Here is a 19,446-nt window from a genome sequence, read left to right as displayed (position 1 = left end):
ACTGATCGTCAAATGATGACGTTTTTTTTGAAGTAAATCTAATGATTCTAACTATTTTTGAACTATTTGGGGTACAATAACCTTACACTAAACAGTTCGGATTGTTTAGACAACGTGACTCAACGAAAAAATGTACAAATCCAAAAAGTTCAAACAATTTATCAACTTTATTGAGAACAATATAGCAAAATTCCACAGATTTTAGATTTTTATAGTCAGAACCTGTAAGAACTAAAAACCTACTATAAATGCGGCGGCCACATTTTTTTCGATAAGTTTGTATAATCCAAATAATTTGTCAACTTACATGAAGTAAAATTACTATACACCATACTATTTTGAATTAAAAATTTCTATAAGTCCAAATAGTTCAAACAATATTTCAACAGTATGGAGTACAATTACAGTTTGTTATATAATCTAACTATATGTTAAACGATTGGTACAAAAATTTCAACTTTTATCAAGTAAATTGATCACAGTCGATTCCTCTGGATGATAGAGAACCTTCAACACCCCCACTTCTCCTCAGATTATCAGAAAACTCCCCAAAAGAAGAAAAATGTTGCGAGGGCTCATGAAATTGACTTTCACTATTCCAGAAAAAGTAGGCATGCTGTTCTTACCATACACCAAAAATATGTGAACTACATGGTGGACTATTACTGTTCACTATAAAATGAGTCAATTGTTTGGACTACTTGGACTTATCGAAAAATACTTGCCCCCGAGCTTGCTCCTTCTAACACAACATGTCACCAAAACCACTGAAAAACCACCAACAGATATAGATCAATCGGATAAGGCGGCAGCAGTTCGGCAGCAACGTAAATAACATCACATATAATGGCGGTAAACATTCACCAACTATCGATAGAACTTAAAAATCAAATTTGATTATATCCGAAGTAGTTATCACAACAATTGTAGGGTTCATTTTTGCGGTTTTTTTAAAGTGTCGGCAAAGTAGTGTCGGTAAAGTAGTTTTTCAGAAACTATATAGGGAATAGTCAATTTTTGGGCAATGACTATTTGACGTAAAATCCAAGTTTATAAAAATATTTACATATGTATGAAAACCTCATATAGTTTTCTGCCTAACAACTAATTTCTCATATAGTAAAATCGACCAAAACTATTTTGGGAATGGAATTAATGGTTTGATATATCGTACATATATAGTTGGGTTACAATTTAATGAATAGTAGAGACCATTTGATAAATAGTTGAGTAACTATTTGTCATAAAGTAGTTATATAGTTCATGACTATGCGGGGCACATTTTGCCCTTTAAAAAAACGTGAAACATGTGCTTTCATTGTGCAAACTTTTTCAACAGGAAATTGTTGTACTGCAAAACATCAATATAGAATGCTTCATTACGTTGCCCATTCATTTTCCTGTAAAACAATCTGCGTTATTTTTATTACTTCGGAAGGCAAAATCTGGAAGGGAAACAGGAAAAAATAACAAACTTTCAAACAACAATGCAGCAACATCCTTGGAACGAGCTGTTCATTACGACTGGCGCTGGCGCAAGCCAAAGTTTTCCCATCATTTTTCAATATCCTGCGGTAAACTCCTCATGAATCGGTGTACCTCTTTATCCCTGGATATTTCGCATATTTTTTTCGCATATGGAAAGGATCGTATTTTTTTTGTGTGCTCTCTGACTGAAATCCCTGTGGTAGAATTTCCGTTGGCATGTGTGTTACACATCGTGAAACATATGTGTAGCTGAATGGAAAAACTTTCTCATTCACGGTGAAGACACTTTTCACACTCTTTTAACAAGCAACACGTGTGAAAGTTTGCGTTTTGCAATATAATTTCACATCATATTTTTTGCTAGGGTAATTTGAACAGTGTTCTAAAAAATGAAAAAAAAAAAGAAAATCGGTCATTTTACCCTTCCAAACATGTTCGTTATCAGCTGACGGCATGAACCACGTACACACAGAAATTATGCGTTTCTTGTCACCTTAATCAATCGCTTGATGACATTGACATCCCATAAAAGAGCTATTCATGCGAAGTATTACAGCCGTTTCGTCGCTCGTGTAAGAAAAATAGAGCAGCACCTTAGCTGGTTTAGTTTATGGTCAATATTTGATGTGTTACACAAAACAGATCGTGAGAAACGTTTAAAAAATGACCCGATAATCAATAAAATGTCAATAAGTCAACATTCTGTAAAGTATACAGTATTACAGCTTGATACCATAGTGTTGTAAATATTAAACTAGATAATGTGAATTCAAACATAGTTATCGCTGTAAAATCCAAATTTGATCACTTTTTGCTAAGTTTGATTTTTCTATTCATCTACCATTGTCATTTTGTTTTGACAAAAATGTAACCCGTAGGGTTTTTTTCGCAAAATTTATTTTCCCTGAAAGAGCACTAGCTTGCAAAATCTACACCCAAAGTAGAAAGCCGAGGGAATAGCTCTACCAACATTAAATGGAAGGATAATCGTCTCGCGGGTGAACCACCACGAAATTGTATTCATTTGTTCATTGAAACAGTTCATCCCATTGAGTGGCTTATATTGCCAAATTACCACCTCATAGTTATAGTACTTTGATGGCCAATACGGCAAAGTCACGGTTCGATATGCCAAAGGTATTGGGTTCGAGTCTCGTTATCGTTACTTTTTTTTTGTTGAAAACTGTTTGGAAAATGAACCCATGAGAATAACGCTATCGTCAATCTCGGGATTTATCCTCTGTGTCCGTTTACAGTACCTTTATACTATCAGATCGTGTTCTTTATTCTCTCGGATGGCGCTGCCCAACTGTGGGTGTAAACGTAGAAATATGTACCCTCCCTGTGCAAAGGCTTATGAATTAATCTCAGTTGAAAGGTTCTCCAAATCTTTGAAACGCAAATGTGACATCTTGGAACAGAACTGTTAAATTCTAATAAAAACACAAATTGAATTGAAAAAAATGTTACCCTGTTTTCCCTTAAGTAACATGTAAATCTGTAAAATTTTGAAATTCGTTTTGAAGTTGAGAAGTTTTTCAATTTATTTTTTCATGTTTTTTTATTTAACAGCAAAATATTTAAAAGACAAAATTATCCCGTGAAAATAAGTCGGAGCTCACGCACCCAAAAATCATCAAAGTATTTTTTTACCACAGTATGGCACTGCTAAAACGTCAACCGGATTATGATTCAACGAGAAGAGAACCGACGAGACTGCTTACAAAGTCACGTCATAACCATCCAAACCCCCAGCGGAAAAATCCACCCACATGTAGTTTTTTGTTTGATATTTGAGTATTTAAGCAGTCGTTCAGTAGGTTGATGAGGTTGTAATCATTTGGTTTGTTAGAAATTTTGCGAGGATTTAAAATTGCAATTTTTAATGAATTTTACTATCTCGTCGCTTGTGTGCTATCTTGTGACACGTCTGCTGTAAAAAGATAGTACGTGTCACAAGCAAGCACAGCAAACAAGCGACGATCTGTTAATAATTCTTATTTCGTTTAATGTAAAAATAAGCAATCTTTTAGTTTTACGCGAAATTATACAGTTAAACAATTAAGATTATCATTTGCACTAAACCAGCACAACACCCACCTGTTGTTGGTAAAACCATTCTGAAAATCTGTTTGTTTGTGTTTGTCGGATATCTTATTTCATGGGCCAAATGTCAGCTTGCAAGCCAACACAAAAGCCAGGTAAAATGTGCGTGTTTATTTTTCGGCTAACGATATGCTCGACATCTTCCTCCTCATCCCCCTACGGAAAATAATCAAGATCAGCTGGCGAAGTATTACATGTGGGAAATTATGAAACCTCCAGCAAACAGCTTCGCGTGTCGGCTTTGTGATTGCGATACCAAAGATTGGAGAGCTCTCAGACGGTGGTGTCGTGGGTTGAGCTATTGTTTTGGTTCATTGTGAAACATTTTAATAGCATGCAAATTGTTCGCCAGATTGGCAAACATTTACATTATACATGTTTTTAAAACTGGAAATTATCGTTTGAAAATGCTATGGCAAAAAAATCATTTTCGCATGTGAATTTTCTTCACCCTCGAAAAAAAGAGGAGACGGATTACGAAAAAGAAAGTCACTAACGAACTTCTCCGAAAAAATCAATCTTTTGAGGGTTTTTGGTGAATTTCCTTGTCAGCACCTCTTAAAATTGTTTATTTCGCTTTGTTTACCCACATCGCACATCTACAAAAAGTCACAGGTCATTTTTCGACGTGTGACGTTAGTGTGTGTGTGTGTAGTAGTAGTGAAAAAGATGTTCCACCGAGAAGATAAGAAGATGATTTTTGGAGATTCCTTTTACCGATTTATCGTGCGCGAGAGAGGATGAACGACAAAAGATTTTCTTTTAACATTCCAACGCCCATGGCTCCAAAAAAGTGGGAACGGTAACATCAATTCGCTGGTTCTCGGGCATAACTCACCCAATCAGGATGTTTTTTTCAGCTATTTGTCAAGATGTCTAGATGATCTTAGGACTTTGCAGAACTCAATTTGATCAAATCTGTAATTTTTGCGATCAAAAACATCGTTCCAACTTTTTTTCGCGTGTGAAGAAAACGCCAAAAATTGCGCTGTGGCAGTCGTTTAAAAAAAGTGGGAACGATGTTTTCGGTGGCAGACATTACAGATTTGATCAAAATGAGTTCTGCAAAGTTCTAGAATCATCTAGACATCCTAACTAATCACTGGAAAAAGAATCATCTTGATTGAGTGAGTGATGCCCGAGAACCAGCGAGTTGAAGTTACCGTTCCCACTTTTTTGGAAGGCTTGACATTTGTTCAGTTTTCGATTTTACAGTCATGCCCCAGTTTTGCACGCCTCGGTATTTGGCTATATGGGAGACATTGGCTTTAAACGTATGAAAAATCATGCAAACATAAAAAAATTATATTGTTTTAGAATCGGGATGATGTCAGCTATTCATTAAAATTATAATTTCATAAAAAACTTCACAAAAATACGTATTTTTCCTATATTTTGAAAATGTTATGTTTCTCGAAAAAATACTCAAAATTTCAGTTTTTACAATATGGGTATCAAACGATCAGGATTTTTTCATACATTTCGAATGTAATAAGGCCGATGCAAATATTTAAAAAAGTTTTTGTCCCTCGGCCTTGGCCGAGGTCAAGGGGGGGGGCAAAAAAATATAAAAATTTATATAACAAGCCATAGTCTTCACATTTAAATGAAAAAAGTGTTTTAAAATGCATTTTACACTAGTTCAGTTGTTTTGCAAACATTAGTTTTCAAAAAATCTAAGATCTGACAAAAACAAAAATTGTATCGAAAAAAAAAATTTTGCATCGAAAATTTTCAAAAAATCTTAAGATTTTTTAATAAACCCAAACATGCTAAAAATGATTTTTTAATGCAGAAGAATGTATTTTAATTTGATTTCAGCTGGTTGCACTTGAATTTTCATTGAAATTTTGAAGTTTATTGTAAAAATATTTTTTTGCCCCCTGATTTTTCGGGCAAATTTTGAAGGGGGTTGACAAAACTTTTAAAAATATTTGTACCAGCTTAACAACATTTTTTGATAACACTTAAAAATTTCATAAAACTACGAATTTTCGAAAAAAACTCAAAATTTCTGTTTTTACAATATGGGTATCAAACGATCGGGATTTTTTCATACATTTTGACATAGTTTGAAAAAACTGAAAATTTTCACAAAACTACGTATTTTCGAAAAAATACTCAAAATTTCAGTTTTTTGAAATGGTCAGATTTTTTTTTATACATTTCGAATGTAATAACAACATTTTCAAAAATACTGAAAATTTTCACAAAACTACGAATTTTCGAAAAAAATACTCCAAATTTTTGTTTTTACAATTTGGGTATAAAACGATCGGGATTTTTTGATACATTTCAAATGCAATAAAACTTTTTTTGGAAATACTCATTAAAAAAAACTACGTATTTTCGAAAAATTACTCATGATTTCAGTTTTTACAATGTGGGTATCGGGAATTTTTCATGCATTTCGAATGTAATAACAACATTTTTTTAAAACACTCAAAATTTCCACAAAGCTACTAACAAATGCATGAAAAAATCCCGATCGTTTGATACCCATATTGTTGAAACTGAAATTCTGAGTATTTTTTTCAAAAATTCGTAGTTTTGTGAAAATTTTGAGTATTTTCAAAAAATGTTGTTATTACAATCGAAATGTATGAACAAATCCTGATGGTTTTACACCCATATTGTAAAAACTGATATGTTGAGTATTTTTTCGAAAATACGTATTTTTGTGAAAATTTCAAGTGTTTTTAAAAAATGTTTTTATTACATTCGAAATTTATGAAAAAATCCCGATCCAAACGATCCCAATTGTAATAACAGAAATTTGGATTGTTTTTTTTCGAAAATACGTAGTTTTGTGAAAATTTTGAGTATTTAAAAAAATTATTGCATTCGAAATGTATGAAAAAATCCTGATCGTTTGATACCCATATTGTCAAAAATACGTAGTTTTGTGAAGATGTTGAATATTAAAAAAAAAAAAAATCTTGTTATTACAATCAAAATGTATGAAAAAATCCTGATCATTTGATACCCATATAGCAATAACAATATATTTTTGGTTCCTTTAGAGAAAAAAAGTAAATTTTAAAAATACAGGAAAAATACGTATTTTTGTGAAAATTTTCATGAAATTTTACAATTACAGTAGGTTTTTTGATAGTTTTTTCCTGCTCCTGTCAACCCCTTTTCAAAGTTTAAAACATCGATCGATTATCATGTATCTAGGTATAGCTGAAAGGAATCCCATATCTCTATTTAATGTATTTAAATACCACAACTTGTAGACCGATTAGTACCACTAATAAAATAAAAATTGAAATTGAAATTGAATTCATGAAATTATAATTTTAATGGATAGCTGACATCATCCCGATTCCAAAACACTATAATACTTTTATGTTTGCATGATTTTTCATACGATTATAGCCAATGTCTCCCATACAGCCAGAATCCCATAAGCTCTGTGCCTCGGTTATGCACGCCTCGGTTTAGCATCCCCCATATGCGGTGCTAAACCGAGGCATGCCTGTATAGGTATCGAAGTTCTTCTAAAAAGATATTTTTTATAGATTATAGCCTTACCTCAGTGAGGAAGGCAAAATTAATTTAAAAATTTAAAAATTATTTGGATTTTTTTTATTTATCTTTTCATTTTAAAATAAATTACTTAAGTCTTTCTGAATTATCAAATAGGGACCATCCATAAACCACGTGGACACTTTTTGGGATTCTGTTACCCCCCCCCCCTTTCGTGGACAATTGTCCATACAAAAATAAACTTTTTTGTATGGATCGTGGACAATCGCCATACCCCCCCCCCCCTCCCCCTAAAGTGTCCACGTGGTTTATGGATGGTCCCATAGCAACTTGCGATGCAACTATATCTTTAAGTCTGTTGAAAATATATCTTTTTCTTCTTTTATATATAAAAAATCGACGGTTTTGTTCGAACGTACACAGCTTAAAAAGTAGTAATCCAGCTGCGTGGATTGGCCTGGGTGTAAAATAAATATTGCATTATTTCATGCAATTTTATGTGACTTTACACCCTGAAATATGTAGCCCATCAGTATGGGAAACCTACTTGACCGAAATGTCAAGCTGATATATGCGTTTATCCTTATGATGGCCGAGTGGGCTAAGGCGCCAGTCCTTACTGTTGGTGCTGGGTTTGAATCCCGTCGGTTGCAACTTTTTTTTTGTGTTTGCAAAAAATGTACATGCAGTGTGTTATTAAGTGTTTATTTTGACGAAGGTGATGTGCATGCTTTTGCATGCGATTTTACCATCGGATTTTTTTCTGTGCATATCAGTTCAATATGGAGCGTTGGATCAAGGTGCTATTTGTTGAGTTTGGCTCGTATAAGTCCAAGGAAGGTTCTAACGCCAAAAATTGACAACTTTCGTCACTCTGGAACCGATTCCGGGAAATCTGCAGATTGTATGGTAACCGTCGCGTATAATAAAGGAGGCTGAATAAGCAAACATGCTAAAAACGTCAAGAAACGCAAAAAAAAACAAAACGAAGTTTGTCGGGATTAGCTTGTATTTTATAAATGTCATTCTGGTTTAAGGTACCTATTTTATAGTACATACCAGCCTGCAAAATTGTGTGAAAGCTTGCATGGAACAACTAATAAACTGCAAAAATCTGACTGTAAAAATAGTCAAAGTTTGCTGTAAATCATTTTGTATACAGTATTTTGGGGGATGAATACAAAATAACATCAAAAGTTACCGTAGTTATCAAAATACTATATTTTGAGTAACAGAAATCTCGGTACAAAATCCTTGGTTGATGTGCACCGTTAAAATTTTAAAAAAGTCGTCTATTTGCAGTTTTCAGAAAACGTTATTCATATGTTTCACAGTACCGAGCCACGTAGCCCAGTGCACAGTGGTCCGAAACCGAAATCTAGCGTCACAAAATTGATACCGGCCACACAGATTTAGAGCTATGGTGTCTTGGGGACAAATGATCAAGGTCAATAGGGGCATCTTTTGGTATGTTGTACATTAGGGTGGTCCAAATTTTAGTGTGGTTCAGAATTTTTATTTTGGCGGGATGACGAGATAGCGCTTTGGTGTCTTCAGAAAAGTTGTAGAGAACACCATTCTGAGCAACTTTGTTGAAGAGCACAAAGCTCTATCTTCAAACGGGAAGTTTCTAGAGCCATTTTTGTAATTTAGGTTGAAGTGTTTATGAAAAAATGAGTTTTTTGAATTTATCAACTCAGGCTTGTGTCGTAGCGAGTTGGTGTCTTCTAGACATTTGTAGAGCTTATCAAAACACACATTTATCTTCCAAGAGAGCAAAAATCGGACCTTTAAAACGAAAGTTATAGCCAAAATACGACGAAAAAGACGCTATTTTGAATTGTGAATAACTCGAAAGGGTGGTGGAGTTTGACCTCGCTCTTAGAAGCATCTGAAAGTACACATTTTAGAATACATTTGCTGAAAATATCTCGGGGGTCTTTTTTGTTTAACTTATTTAATCTCAATTTGAAAATGAGCATTTTTTAATCGTTTTTTGCCCATAACTTTTGATAGAATTGACCAAAATTCATTTTTCAAGAATAAAAATGTTCATTTTGACAAGCTCTACAATTGTCTAGAAGGGCTAAAAAATGTACAAAATGATCTAGTGGTTGTAAAAGAAGAAACAAGTTTTGGTTGAAATATTTCAGGAATAAATTTAATTATTTTGTTGATTCCTGAAATATTTCAGCCTAAACTTGTTTCTTCTTTTACAACCACTAGATCATTTTGTACATTTTTGAGCCCTTGTAAACAATTGGAGAGCTAGTCAAAATGAACATTTATATTCTTGAAAAATGAATTTTGATCAATTCTATAAAAAGTTATGGGCAAAAAACGATAAAAAAATGCTCATTTTCAAATTGAGATTAAATAAGTTAAACAAAAAATACCCCCGAGATATTTTCAGCAAATGTACTCAAAAATGTGTACTTTCAGATGCTTCTAAGAGCGAGGTCAAACTCCACCACCTTTTCGAGTTATTTACAATCCAAAATGGCGTCTTTTTCGTCGCATTTTGGCTATAACTTTCGTTAGAGCGAGTTGTGGCGCTATAACCACGGCAAATAGTGTCCAGGGCATTCGTGGAAATACAATGTCCCATCCCAGAGGGTCCCGGAGTACCAAACCTTCTTAGCATGGTGCTCCCAACGAATACAACCAAAATCTCGGAGCGTATGGTGGTGTGTCCCCACGCTTCTTCCTCCCCTGTCGATTCAGAATTGTGTTGTTGTTCGAACACTCAGTGCTCAAACTCAACCCAATTACGAATCATCTCTGCGATACGGCTTTACGCAGTAGGCCTGGCCGCTTTAACGCTTGTGATGTTTCAATGCATGCTAATGCAATGGCGCACTGCAAATGTTAATAAATGACAAGAAGAGTGCTAGGCGTCATCTAACCTAAGGCACTCTCCAGGATCCCTTCGAAAGATTGGCTGCGCTAGGGTCTGATTAGATTAGATTAGATTAGTATTTTGGCTATAACTTTCGTTTTAAAGGTCCGATTTTTGCTCTCTTGGAAGATAAATGTGTGTTTTGATAAGCTCTACAAATGTCTAGAAGACACCGACTCGCTACGACACAAGCCTGAGTTGATAAATTCAAAAAACTCATTTTTGCATAAACACTTTAACCTAAATTACAAAAATGGCTCTAGAAACTTCTCGTTTGAAGATAGAGCTTTGTGCTCTTCAACAAAGTTGCTCAGAATGGTGTTCTCTACAACTTTTCTGAAGACACCAAAGCGCTATCTCGTCATCCCGCCAAAATAAAAATTCTGAACCACCCTAAAATTTGGACCACCCTAAAGTCCACCATACCAAAAGATGCCCCTATTGACCCTGATCATTTTTCCCGAAGACACCAAAGCTCCAAATCTTAACGTGTGGCCGGTATCAATTTTGTCACGCTAGATTTCGGTTTCGGACCACTGTGCAGTGGTAACGCTTCCGCCTCGTAAGCGGTAGATCAAGATTCAAATCCTGGCTCGGAACAATACAACTGGTGATCTTTTCTCTTCTGGATTCGATTGCTTAGTAAAGGGAAGGTAGTGTATCGTCACAAACTGGACCTTATCAAGACAGACACCTTAGGAAGACAACCTATGGAATGTTAACATTAACCTTAACATGTTAACATTTAGTTGATTAATAAACTGTCACTGAATCCGCTTTGTAAATGCCGGCCCGATACTCTACACGGGTGTTCCTTTAAAGCGATTTAAACAGAGCAGATCCCATAGATCCAACAAAAAAATGGATGACTCGATCGACAGCAAGCAGCGCTGCAGGGCACGAAGATATGAACCGCTAATGGGATTGAATGGAAAACATTTGCGTAAAATATTTAACTATTGCTGACGGTGCTGCAGAAATATGAGAAACGAAGAAAAAAAACCAAACTTCACATCGCGTCACTGCGCTCGAAATTGCGCAAATCCTTTCTGCAAATTTTGTTTTTTTGTTCGTTGATTTGTGTGTGTGTGTGTGTGTGTGTGTGTTTTTGCATCGCAAACAAACTTTTTTTTCTTCTTGGTCCCAGTTGACGCAGCCCAGCCAGGGCAAAACGGTTTGTCGCTTGGCGCGCGCTTTATTAAATTTTCCTCCGCTGCTTTATTATATTTATTCACTTAATTTTCATTTTAAATTCAAATTTAGATTTATGCTGATGCTCGAAAGTGGTCCCGCGCGCCACCGACCTTTCCACTCGAGCGCGATGGGATTTTTTTTATGCCGGTTCATATTTTCGCTTTTATTGTTCCGATCTAACCCGGGGACCCTCGCGGACCACCAGAGTCGGGTGCCGGGGGACAGTTTTTGTTTGGCGATTTGCATCGCACTGCGGTTGCCAGTTGCAGGGCAATATTGTCAAACATTTTCATTGAAAACATTATTTCGTGCAATTTACACAAAATTAAAACTGTTTCAAAATGTAAAATAAATCAAAGGATTTTTTTGATGATTAAAAATTCAGAACTTTTAAGCTTAATAAATTTAATGCAGTTTGAGCTCTGGAAGGATGAAAGTTTTTCGGGAAAAAAATATTTAGATAAAATTTAAAACCCTTCAAGTAAATACTCAATTTATTTATTTTTTTACTAAATGCCAGTGATGGCAACACCAGTGGAGGTTTTAAAACGTTTTTTTCCTCGTATTTCCCACAACCGTGGCCGCGATTGTGGATTGAAGCTTGTTCGGGAAAAAGTGTGACAAAAGTGTGAGATGAGATACACAAAAAAATCGCTGTCACTCTTTGATTGAGCCAGGGATGCTTCGGACGGTCGGCGTTGAACATCGCATCTCAATTAGCGCGCCCGGCACACTGTCATGAATTGCGGATGAGCTGCTTTGCATCGTGAGCTTTAGCTGAGCGAGCAATTGTGGAGGGAAAAAGAATGGTTAATTTGATGGATTTCAAATGTTTTGAGCTGCAGAAATTGAAAGTTTAAACACTTAAGAGTTTAACACCTTGATGCCATATCAGCACTTTGACGTTCAATTACAGCTCATTTGCAACTGAAATCGGATGATAAATAGTACAATAAGAAGTGAGCAACTAAGCTTCTATAAACAGTTCTCCAAAATAAGTTGTTTTCATAGTGACAATTAGTAAATTGGATGGAGTTAGGAGCGAGTGTTTAACCTGTCAAGCATACGAGTATTTTCCTTGATGTCGAATTACGTTAACAAAATAACCATTGCATCGATCCACAAACATAGTCATCTACATGGCGTATTTTAAACGGCCATAATTTACAAAAATCCATCCAAACGAGCTTGGGTCAAACTCTGTAAAATTATGTCGTTTCCAAATTTTAAGTGAAGAGTGAGTTTAAACCGCTCTTCTGTCACGGTCACGTCACGGACATTTAAAAAAAACAGTTTCATAATTAACAGAGTAAAATAGATATTTTATAAACAGTTGATTGGTCTCTTTCTCATTACTGAATGTTTAACCAAGGTATTTCATGATTTGAGCAAGCCTGAGACGATTTTTTTTCAGAAAACACGAAGTTCAACTACAGATGCTATGATATCTCGGCACTGGATGAACCATATGGATCCGCGGATTTTTTTTCCGATTACAAATTTGGTTAAATTGAGTTCTGCTAAATTCTAGGATCTATATTTCCTTACAATTCATTAAAAAAAAATATCCCGTTTGTTTGAGCCTGAGAATAAGCGGGTTGATGTTACCATTAAAAGTTTTTTAAGAGGTTGGGAGTTGGAATGTTTATCAATTTAGCGGTGCCAGCAGGGTCATTGCATTTTGCAAATTTGCCAAGTTGCCGATTTGTGCTACGCCTTCTTGAAATCGATTTATCGCCCTCAGGAGGTCCAGGGCGCCCAAAATGTATTTTTTTTTTTGCAAATTAAAGGAAGAATTTAAGTGGTCAACACTTGAGACATGGTTGCCAGATCTACGAAATTTTGTGATCGTTATGAAGGTGCCGATTACCGTAAACTGGGGTCAATCGGGACACATGGGGCGAATTGGGACAGCAGTTTTAACCATGTTAGAGCACAATATTTTGATTTTTCTGGTTGGTTTTGGTTAGAACCAGCCCTCTGTCACGACGGCCATGTTTATGAAACCTGAATGTTCGACGCGAACATGAAGACAACAAAAAAGATGAAGAACGCATTTGCTGTCAAAATTTGAAAATAAACAAACCGCGTGGTAAAAAATGCATAATTTCATAATGTTGAAATGATTTTCATGAAAAAATAAAGGCAACGGAGGGATTTCCAAACACAAGTTCCCGAAGGACCCTATCCGCCAGAGACTATGGATAAATGCCCCACGAAGTGGCGATGAAGACGGTTTTGCAAGTTCAAAGCTCAGATTTGTTCGGACCACTTCGCGATGAACTTCTTGTGAGTCCACAAAAGGTCGGATTCTACACAAGCACGCGATTCCTTCGATTCCCTGTGCAAGTCGACAGCGGGAGTGGGCCAGTTCTCGAAGAAGGATATCGAAGGATGCTCGGAAAGACCAGCTCCGCCACAATCACTGGAATCACGGATGTTTCTGCACTTGGTCGGTTACTCCCTGCCGGAGATTGCAGCGAGTTGTTCGGAAGGATTAACAGCGGGACTTGGCCAGTCCCCGGTCTAGTACTACCCGGCAAATCTTACCGGTCAATCGGAAGCAACATTTTTCATATTTTTTCGTAACAGATTTGAACACACAAAAAGTGATGTTTCTTGAAGATTTGGTGTAAACAAACAGACAACATCAATACTACTACGTGGGCTCTTCGAGGTTTTGGTGACTGTCAAAAGTTCTAGCTATTTACAGTGGTGCCAGAGGGTTGGTTAGAACAGACTCTGGCCAACAAGATGTGTACATCCATTTCCAAATTTAAAAGCTTTAAGTGCTCTAAAAACTGCTGTCCTTATTCAGACTGTAGTCCCGATTCACCCCAGATTACGGTACCAATCTATAGATTCGGCTTCAAAAAAGTACTTATGGGTTGCCAGTTTTTTGATTTTTTAAACTCGATGTAAATGTCCCTCCATTAACTATCTAACGATACACCCAAACGGCGGTCGCATGATTGTGATGCATGGCGGCATGAAAGAATATCAGAATCTGCATGAAAACTGTCCTCATGCATTTTTTGCGATATAGGGGTATGACATTTTTGCCCGTTACCGACAATTATCGACATTACCGACGGCTTTTTTGTTGTATTTCACAAAAAAATCCTTGACAGAACGAGAATTCAACCACCAACTTCTTGATTATTGATCCGACACGCTACCACCACGCCATGGTCGCTTGATGAAATGAAAGTGAAAGAGCACTAATATATTCTTCTCTTTGGAGTGTTGCATTATATGTGTTGGTAAGAACTGCAGATCGCTGACATGTTTACACGCGGGCAAAAATGATCTACGGGCTTGCTGCAAAAAATGTTATAAAATGTGACAGCAAATCCACTGTTGCAAATTTTGAGATATGTTTTTCCTTTGGGTGTAGGTCAGATGATGGACCCGGAAATTGTATTGTTTACAAGCAAATAGGTGCGATCCATTTTTTAAACAGAAAAGTATAAATGTTACTTAAGTAGTCATAACTTAAAACATGTTTGCCAGATTTTTCAAATTTTGTGATAACTTTAGACTGGGTTGCCAGTTCTTCAAACTTGTAAACTCGTTGGAAATGTATTTCAAGTACCTGTAACATGGTGTAACATGAAAGTTTTTTAATCAACTTCTGGTCATTTATCAAACATCCGGATAGATGAGAACTAGTAGTTTATGCAACAAGTTGCAATTTATCCAACGAGGTTCACCGAGTTGGATAAATACGAAGAGTGCTGAAAAAATCAAGTTTTGCAACGAGTTCCATACAACATTTTTTGCAATTTCAAGAAACACACACTGAGTGAAATTTTATGTCAAATTTTTCATGTATTTTGTCAATAAATCGTTTAAATCGAAAAAAATTTGAAAAGTGTTACTTTTCAAAACAAGTGCTAAAAAATTCAACTTTTCAGCACCCATTTGAGTGCTGAAAAGTAAAACTTTTCAGCATTTATTTTGAAAAGTGTTGCTATTCGATTCTGTTATTTTTGATACAGAAAAGTAGGCTATTTGTCGATATGTGTGAAGGTGGGTCTAAGAAGTTCTTTTGAAACGAAAATTTTTCGAGCAGATTATTTTGTTAATTTTTTAAATTTGTTTCATTTCAATTCATTTATTTCCTTGTTTGAGCATTACCTGTGTGAAGTTAATATCTTAAGCAAATATGCAAAGAGAGTCCTCTCTTTAGACATATGATTAATTCAAAGTTGGAAACAGAGTTTGTGGGTGCCTAAAGAATCGAGTAAATGTACTGAAGGAAAAAATGTTACAAAATTATCTTCGAAATAGGTAACAGATGGGGGATTGTTAGTGAAAAGCTTTGTCAATTTAGTAAATTTTGTGAGATTTGGAAATTTTGTAGATTTTGTAAATTTTGTAATTCTTTTAAATATTCTAAATTTTGTAAATTTTGTAAATATTACCGAAGTGATCATAGCTTCAGACAGGTTTGCCAGATTTTCAAATTTTCAGACTTGCTGGAAAGGTCTTTCAATGACCTATTCAACAAAAAGTCACATGGTAAATTCAAACGTTGTTTACATTAAGCTCAGAGAGATCCGACTGAATCAACGTTGATAATTATTTCTCTCGTGATTTCAACTTGGAACAGGGTTTCCAAATCTGAATACTTTTGTACTCGTTGGAACGGAGAGAGGGCACCGAATATCTTTATTTATATAAATAATATGATTTCCTCCACCCGGAGATTCTAACTGGCGACCTTTGTATTGTGAATATAGCGCACGGTCAGATAAATTCATACAAGCAGAAAAATAAAAGTCATGTGACTAGTCATGACTCAAAATTGAAACATTGAAAATGCAAATATTTGTAAAACATTGTTTGTGGCACATTCGATTTAAAAATGTTCAATCCAAATGATATCTTTTTCATGATCGTCACGTATTGTAAATTGCACATCCCAACATGCAAGTTTCAACCCACAACCCAAACAGGCACGAGCTGCACATTTGGTAGTCAAAGTGGGAAATGCAAAAATGGTTAATGAAAATTTAACACTTTTTTTCTCCTTCTCTTGCCCGCTCTCCGCGGCCATCCGTGTTCGGTCACCAGGACCACAACGGCTTTCGGAACCGGAAGGTTGTCACCAGTTTCGTCCACGGGCCCGTTGCATTGTTTTTCTCGGTTGACTTTTCATTTTGTGATGGGCCAACAGAAGAGATTTGGGATCCGACCTCGAAATGGGCCGGAAATGGCTCGATTGGGTGTGCTTCCGCCTTTCGGGCTGTTTGGGTGTGTGCAATTCGACTCGGCTCTGTTAAGCCCTTAAACAAAGGTCCGTCCTAAAGCGGTGCAAAATTATGGCTTCCTCCCTCTTTGTACGATAGGGGGTGTGAACTGTTTGTGTGTGTGTGTTCTTGTATGCATGTTTGAGCTCTGGATTTAATGCATTGCATTGCTGCGAGGGAACCACGAAAGCTGCTGTGGTTTAGAGTTTGTGGACGACAGGCCATGTAAAACTGGAAAATGCCTTGGAGTTACTGGTTTAGCGTTACAAAAAAAAAAACTAGAATTTATGGCGTTCAACTTTTTGGAATTTTATTTGCCATCCTTCAAGAATTTGAGCTTTTTTTTGCGAGATTCTATTTAGCTCGTTTGAATTGTAAATCTTACTTAATTAGGATAGCTCATTTTATGAGTTTCAAAATTGATTTGTCAACTTGAGGCAAGAAATAATCGTTTTACATCTGTACCCATCATTTTTGCATCGCTCCAAATACTTTCAATGAACCAACAGGCTTCTCAAATGAAACGCCGTTAGAAATTTCCATGCAGCAAAATAATATAAATAAATGCAAAGAAAAGTCAAACGCAAACCACTCCGGTCATGATTTATTCAAGCGATACGCAGGACTCCAAAGCAGGATAAAATGGGTTGCGGCGTCGACCGGGACAGAATCCATTTGCACCTTTTCAGAGCTTTGGATTATCTGGGAAGTCGGATCTGCTTTTCCCAAACCGACAGACGGCCAATGGCTATATTTGGTGCAATTTGTGGCTTCGCATCCACTTAAGACCACTACAATGTTCCAGGTATTTGGATGAGAAATATGGGTTTTCTTTGCAAAATGTAAAGTGAAAGGATGAGCAGAAGCTCAGCATTTCTACAGTAGTGAAAACAAAAATACTTACTTTACAGTCGAAGATTTGTCCAATGGAAGCTTTTCAATCCTGTAAAGAAAACATATAAAACAAATTTAAGTGAGTTTGTCAAATCATAAATTTGTTCTGAATATTAACTACGTTGGATAGCGTGGAATAAATCAACTCACAATAATTGAGACCCATAAATATCGTCCCTTAGGCTAGCATGTTGTTGAAATGGACTACAATTAGCTGAATTATGTCGGCAAAAGGTTTCCCCTGAAACTGTGAGGGGGCGGATATAAAAACTCTGCTCCACTCCAGGCAAAAAGCTATAAAACTTTCTCGATTGCGTAAGGCGCGAAGCCTCGGTAGGCCGGCAGCAACATATTTTCACAATTGCCACCCCGAGCAGCTGTTTAAGGGCGGTGAGTGGTTGTGTTCACATTCTTAAATAAATTGAAAAATAAGTTAAACTTCGCATACTTTTAAAGCACTCTGCACATCTACACAGTAGCAACAGAGAAATTTTGTTAAGTTGAAGAAATTGATGGTTTAATCACCTATTTTTAGGTATAATTTAACCTTAACTTAATTTTTTTGCAATTGAGCAATTCTCTATCAAAACCGGAAATGGATTTTATATGTATTTTTTTTATTTGGATCATACTTTGTGGAGGCCTTCCCTATGACCAAAGAAGCTATTTTGTGTCATTAGTGCACTCATACAAGCCTCCATACAATTTTGGCAGCTGTCCATACAAAAATGGTACTTAAGTATTCATAAATCGGTAACTTTTGAGTGTATTTTCCGATCAATTTGGTGTTTTCGGCAAAGTTGTAAGTATTGTTGAGGACTATTGAGAAATAAAAGGTACACGAAAAAAAAATTGCCGATTTTTTAATCAATTTTTTTCACAAAAACTCAATTTCCAAAAAAACGTATTTTTTTATTGATAAGATTTTTTGATGTTTTAGGGGACAAAAACCCGCAACTTTTGAGCCACAGAGAAGTATGGTCAAAAATCTGCCGCCAAGTTATGAATTTTGAAAAAAAAAAAAAAAAGATTTTTGGAAAAAAATCGTTATTTCATGCGAAACTAAATTTGACCCCATATTTTTATGCAAAATTAAATTTGCAATCGAAAAGTACTCTATAGATTTTTTGATGAAGGGCTCCAATTTCAAGATAAAGCCACCGAATGTTCGATTTTAGCGAAATATTTGCAGTTTTTCGATTTTTGACCATTTCTAGAAATATTTTTTTAAGTTCAGATAATTTGCTATAAAATTGTCAAAGAGACATTGAAGATTGGATCTCTGGTTGCTGAGATACAGAGGCTTAAACAGAAAGAAACAGGAAAATTGAAGTTTTCTAAATCTCAACCAAACAACCCACCATTTTTTAATATCGATATTTCAGTAACTAATGATCCGATTTTCAAGGTCAAAACATGAAACATTCGTTAAATTTTTCGATCTTTTCGAAAACAATATTTCTTAAAAAATTTGAGTCAAGACTAACATTTCAAAAAGACGTGACCCTTTTGGCAGAATATTGAATGATTGAAGAATTAAATTTTTGCAAATTTTATTAATTTGGTCAATCAAATTGCTGAAACTTAATCCTCAAAAAAATCAAACCATCCACATTAACGACCCCCGGGTCTTTTGTGGTCTCTATTGCAAGTTTCTGCTCGAACCTAGGAGTCCGAAGGCTTGAATGGGGAGAGCACCCAAACCTCTTTCTACTCCAAGGAACCTTCCACCCCAGTGTTTGAACTGACGACCTTCGGATTGCGAATCCAACCGCCGCCAGCGATTCCACCGGAGTAGGTTTGGTTTGGTGTGTTGTTTGTACTTATGGCATGGAGACGACTCCTACACCTGGAATGACTTAACGGCCTAACAACCAAGGCCGGGACCGACATTTTGCTTCCTCATCCGATGGAAGGTTGCAGCAGATGGGAATCGAACCCAGAATCATCCGCTTACAAATCCGCTTGTTTTATGTTTTTCTTGCTCTATTTCTTGTACATATTTTAATTTGCATTTATCTTATTTGGTTTATGTTTGTTTGTTACCACCTTATATAATTAAATTTAGCTGATCTATTTTTTCACGTTTATACAGTAACTTTTTCAATTTTTGTCTGT

General features: G+C 35.9%; 1 protein-coding gene across 1 annotated transcript in view; it reads right to left on the bottom strand.

Moving 5' to 3' along the window:
• Positions 1-17,394, bottom strand: part of LOC6031781 — an 85,145-nt gene extending 67,751 nt beyond the window's left edge. Inside the window, exon 1 of the mRNA XM_038257062.1 lies at positions 17,339-17,394. The gene's annotated coding sequence lies outside the window, so the exon portion shown is untranslated. The remainder of the gene's footprint in view (positions 1-17,338) is intronic.
• Positions 17,395-19,446: the final 2,052 nt, after the last annotated feature.

Source organism: Culex quinquefasciatus, chromosome 2, assembly GCF_015732765.1.
Source record: "Culex quinquefasciatus strain JHB chromosome 2, VPISU_Cqui_1.0_pri_paternal, whole genome shotgun sequence".
Classification (NCBI taxonomy): Eukaryota; Metazoa; Arthropoda; class Insecta; order Diptera; family Culicidae; genus Culex; species Culex quinquefasciatus.
The sequence above is the reverse complement of the archived record's forward strand: the minus strand, read 5'-3'. Positions and strand labels throughout refer to the sequence as shown.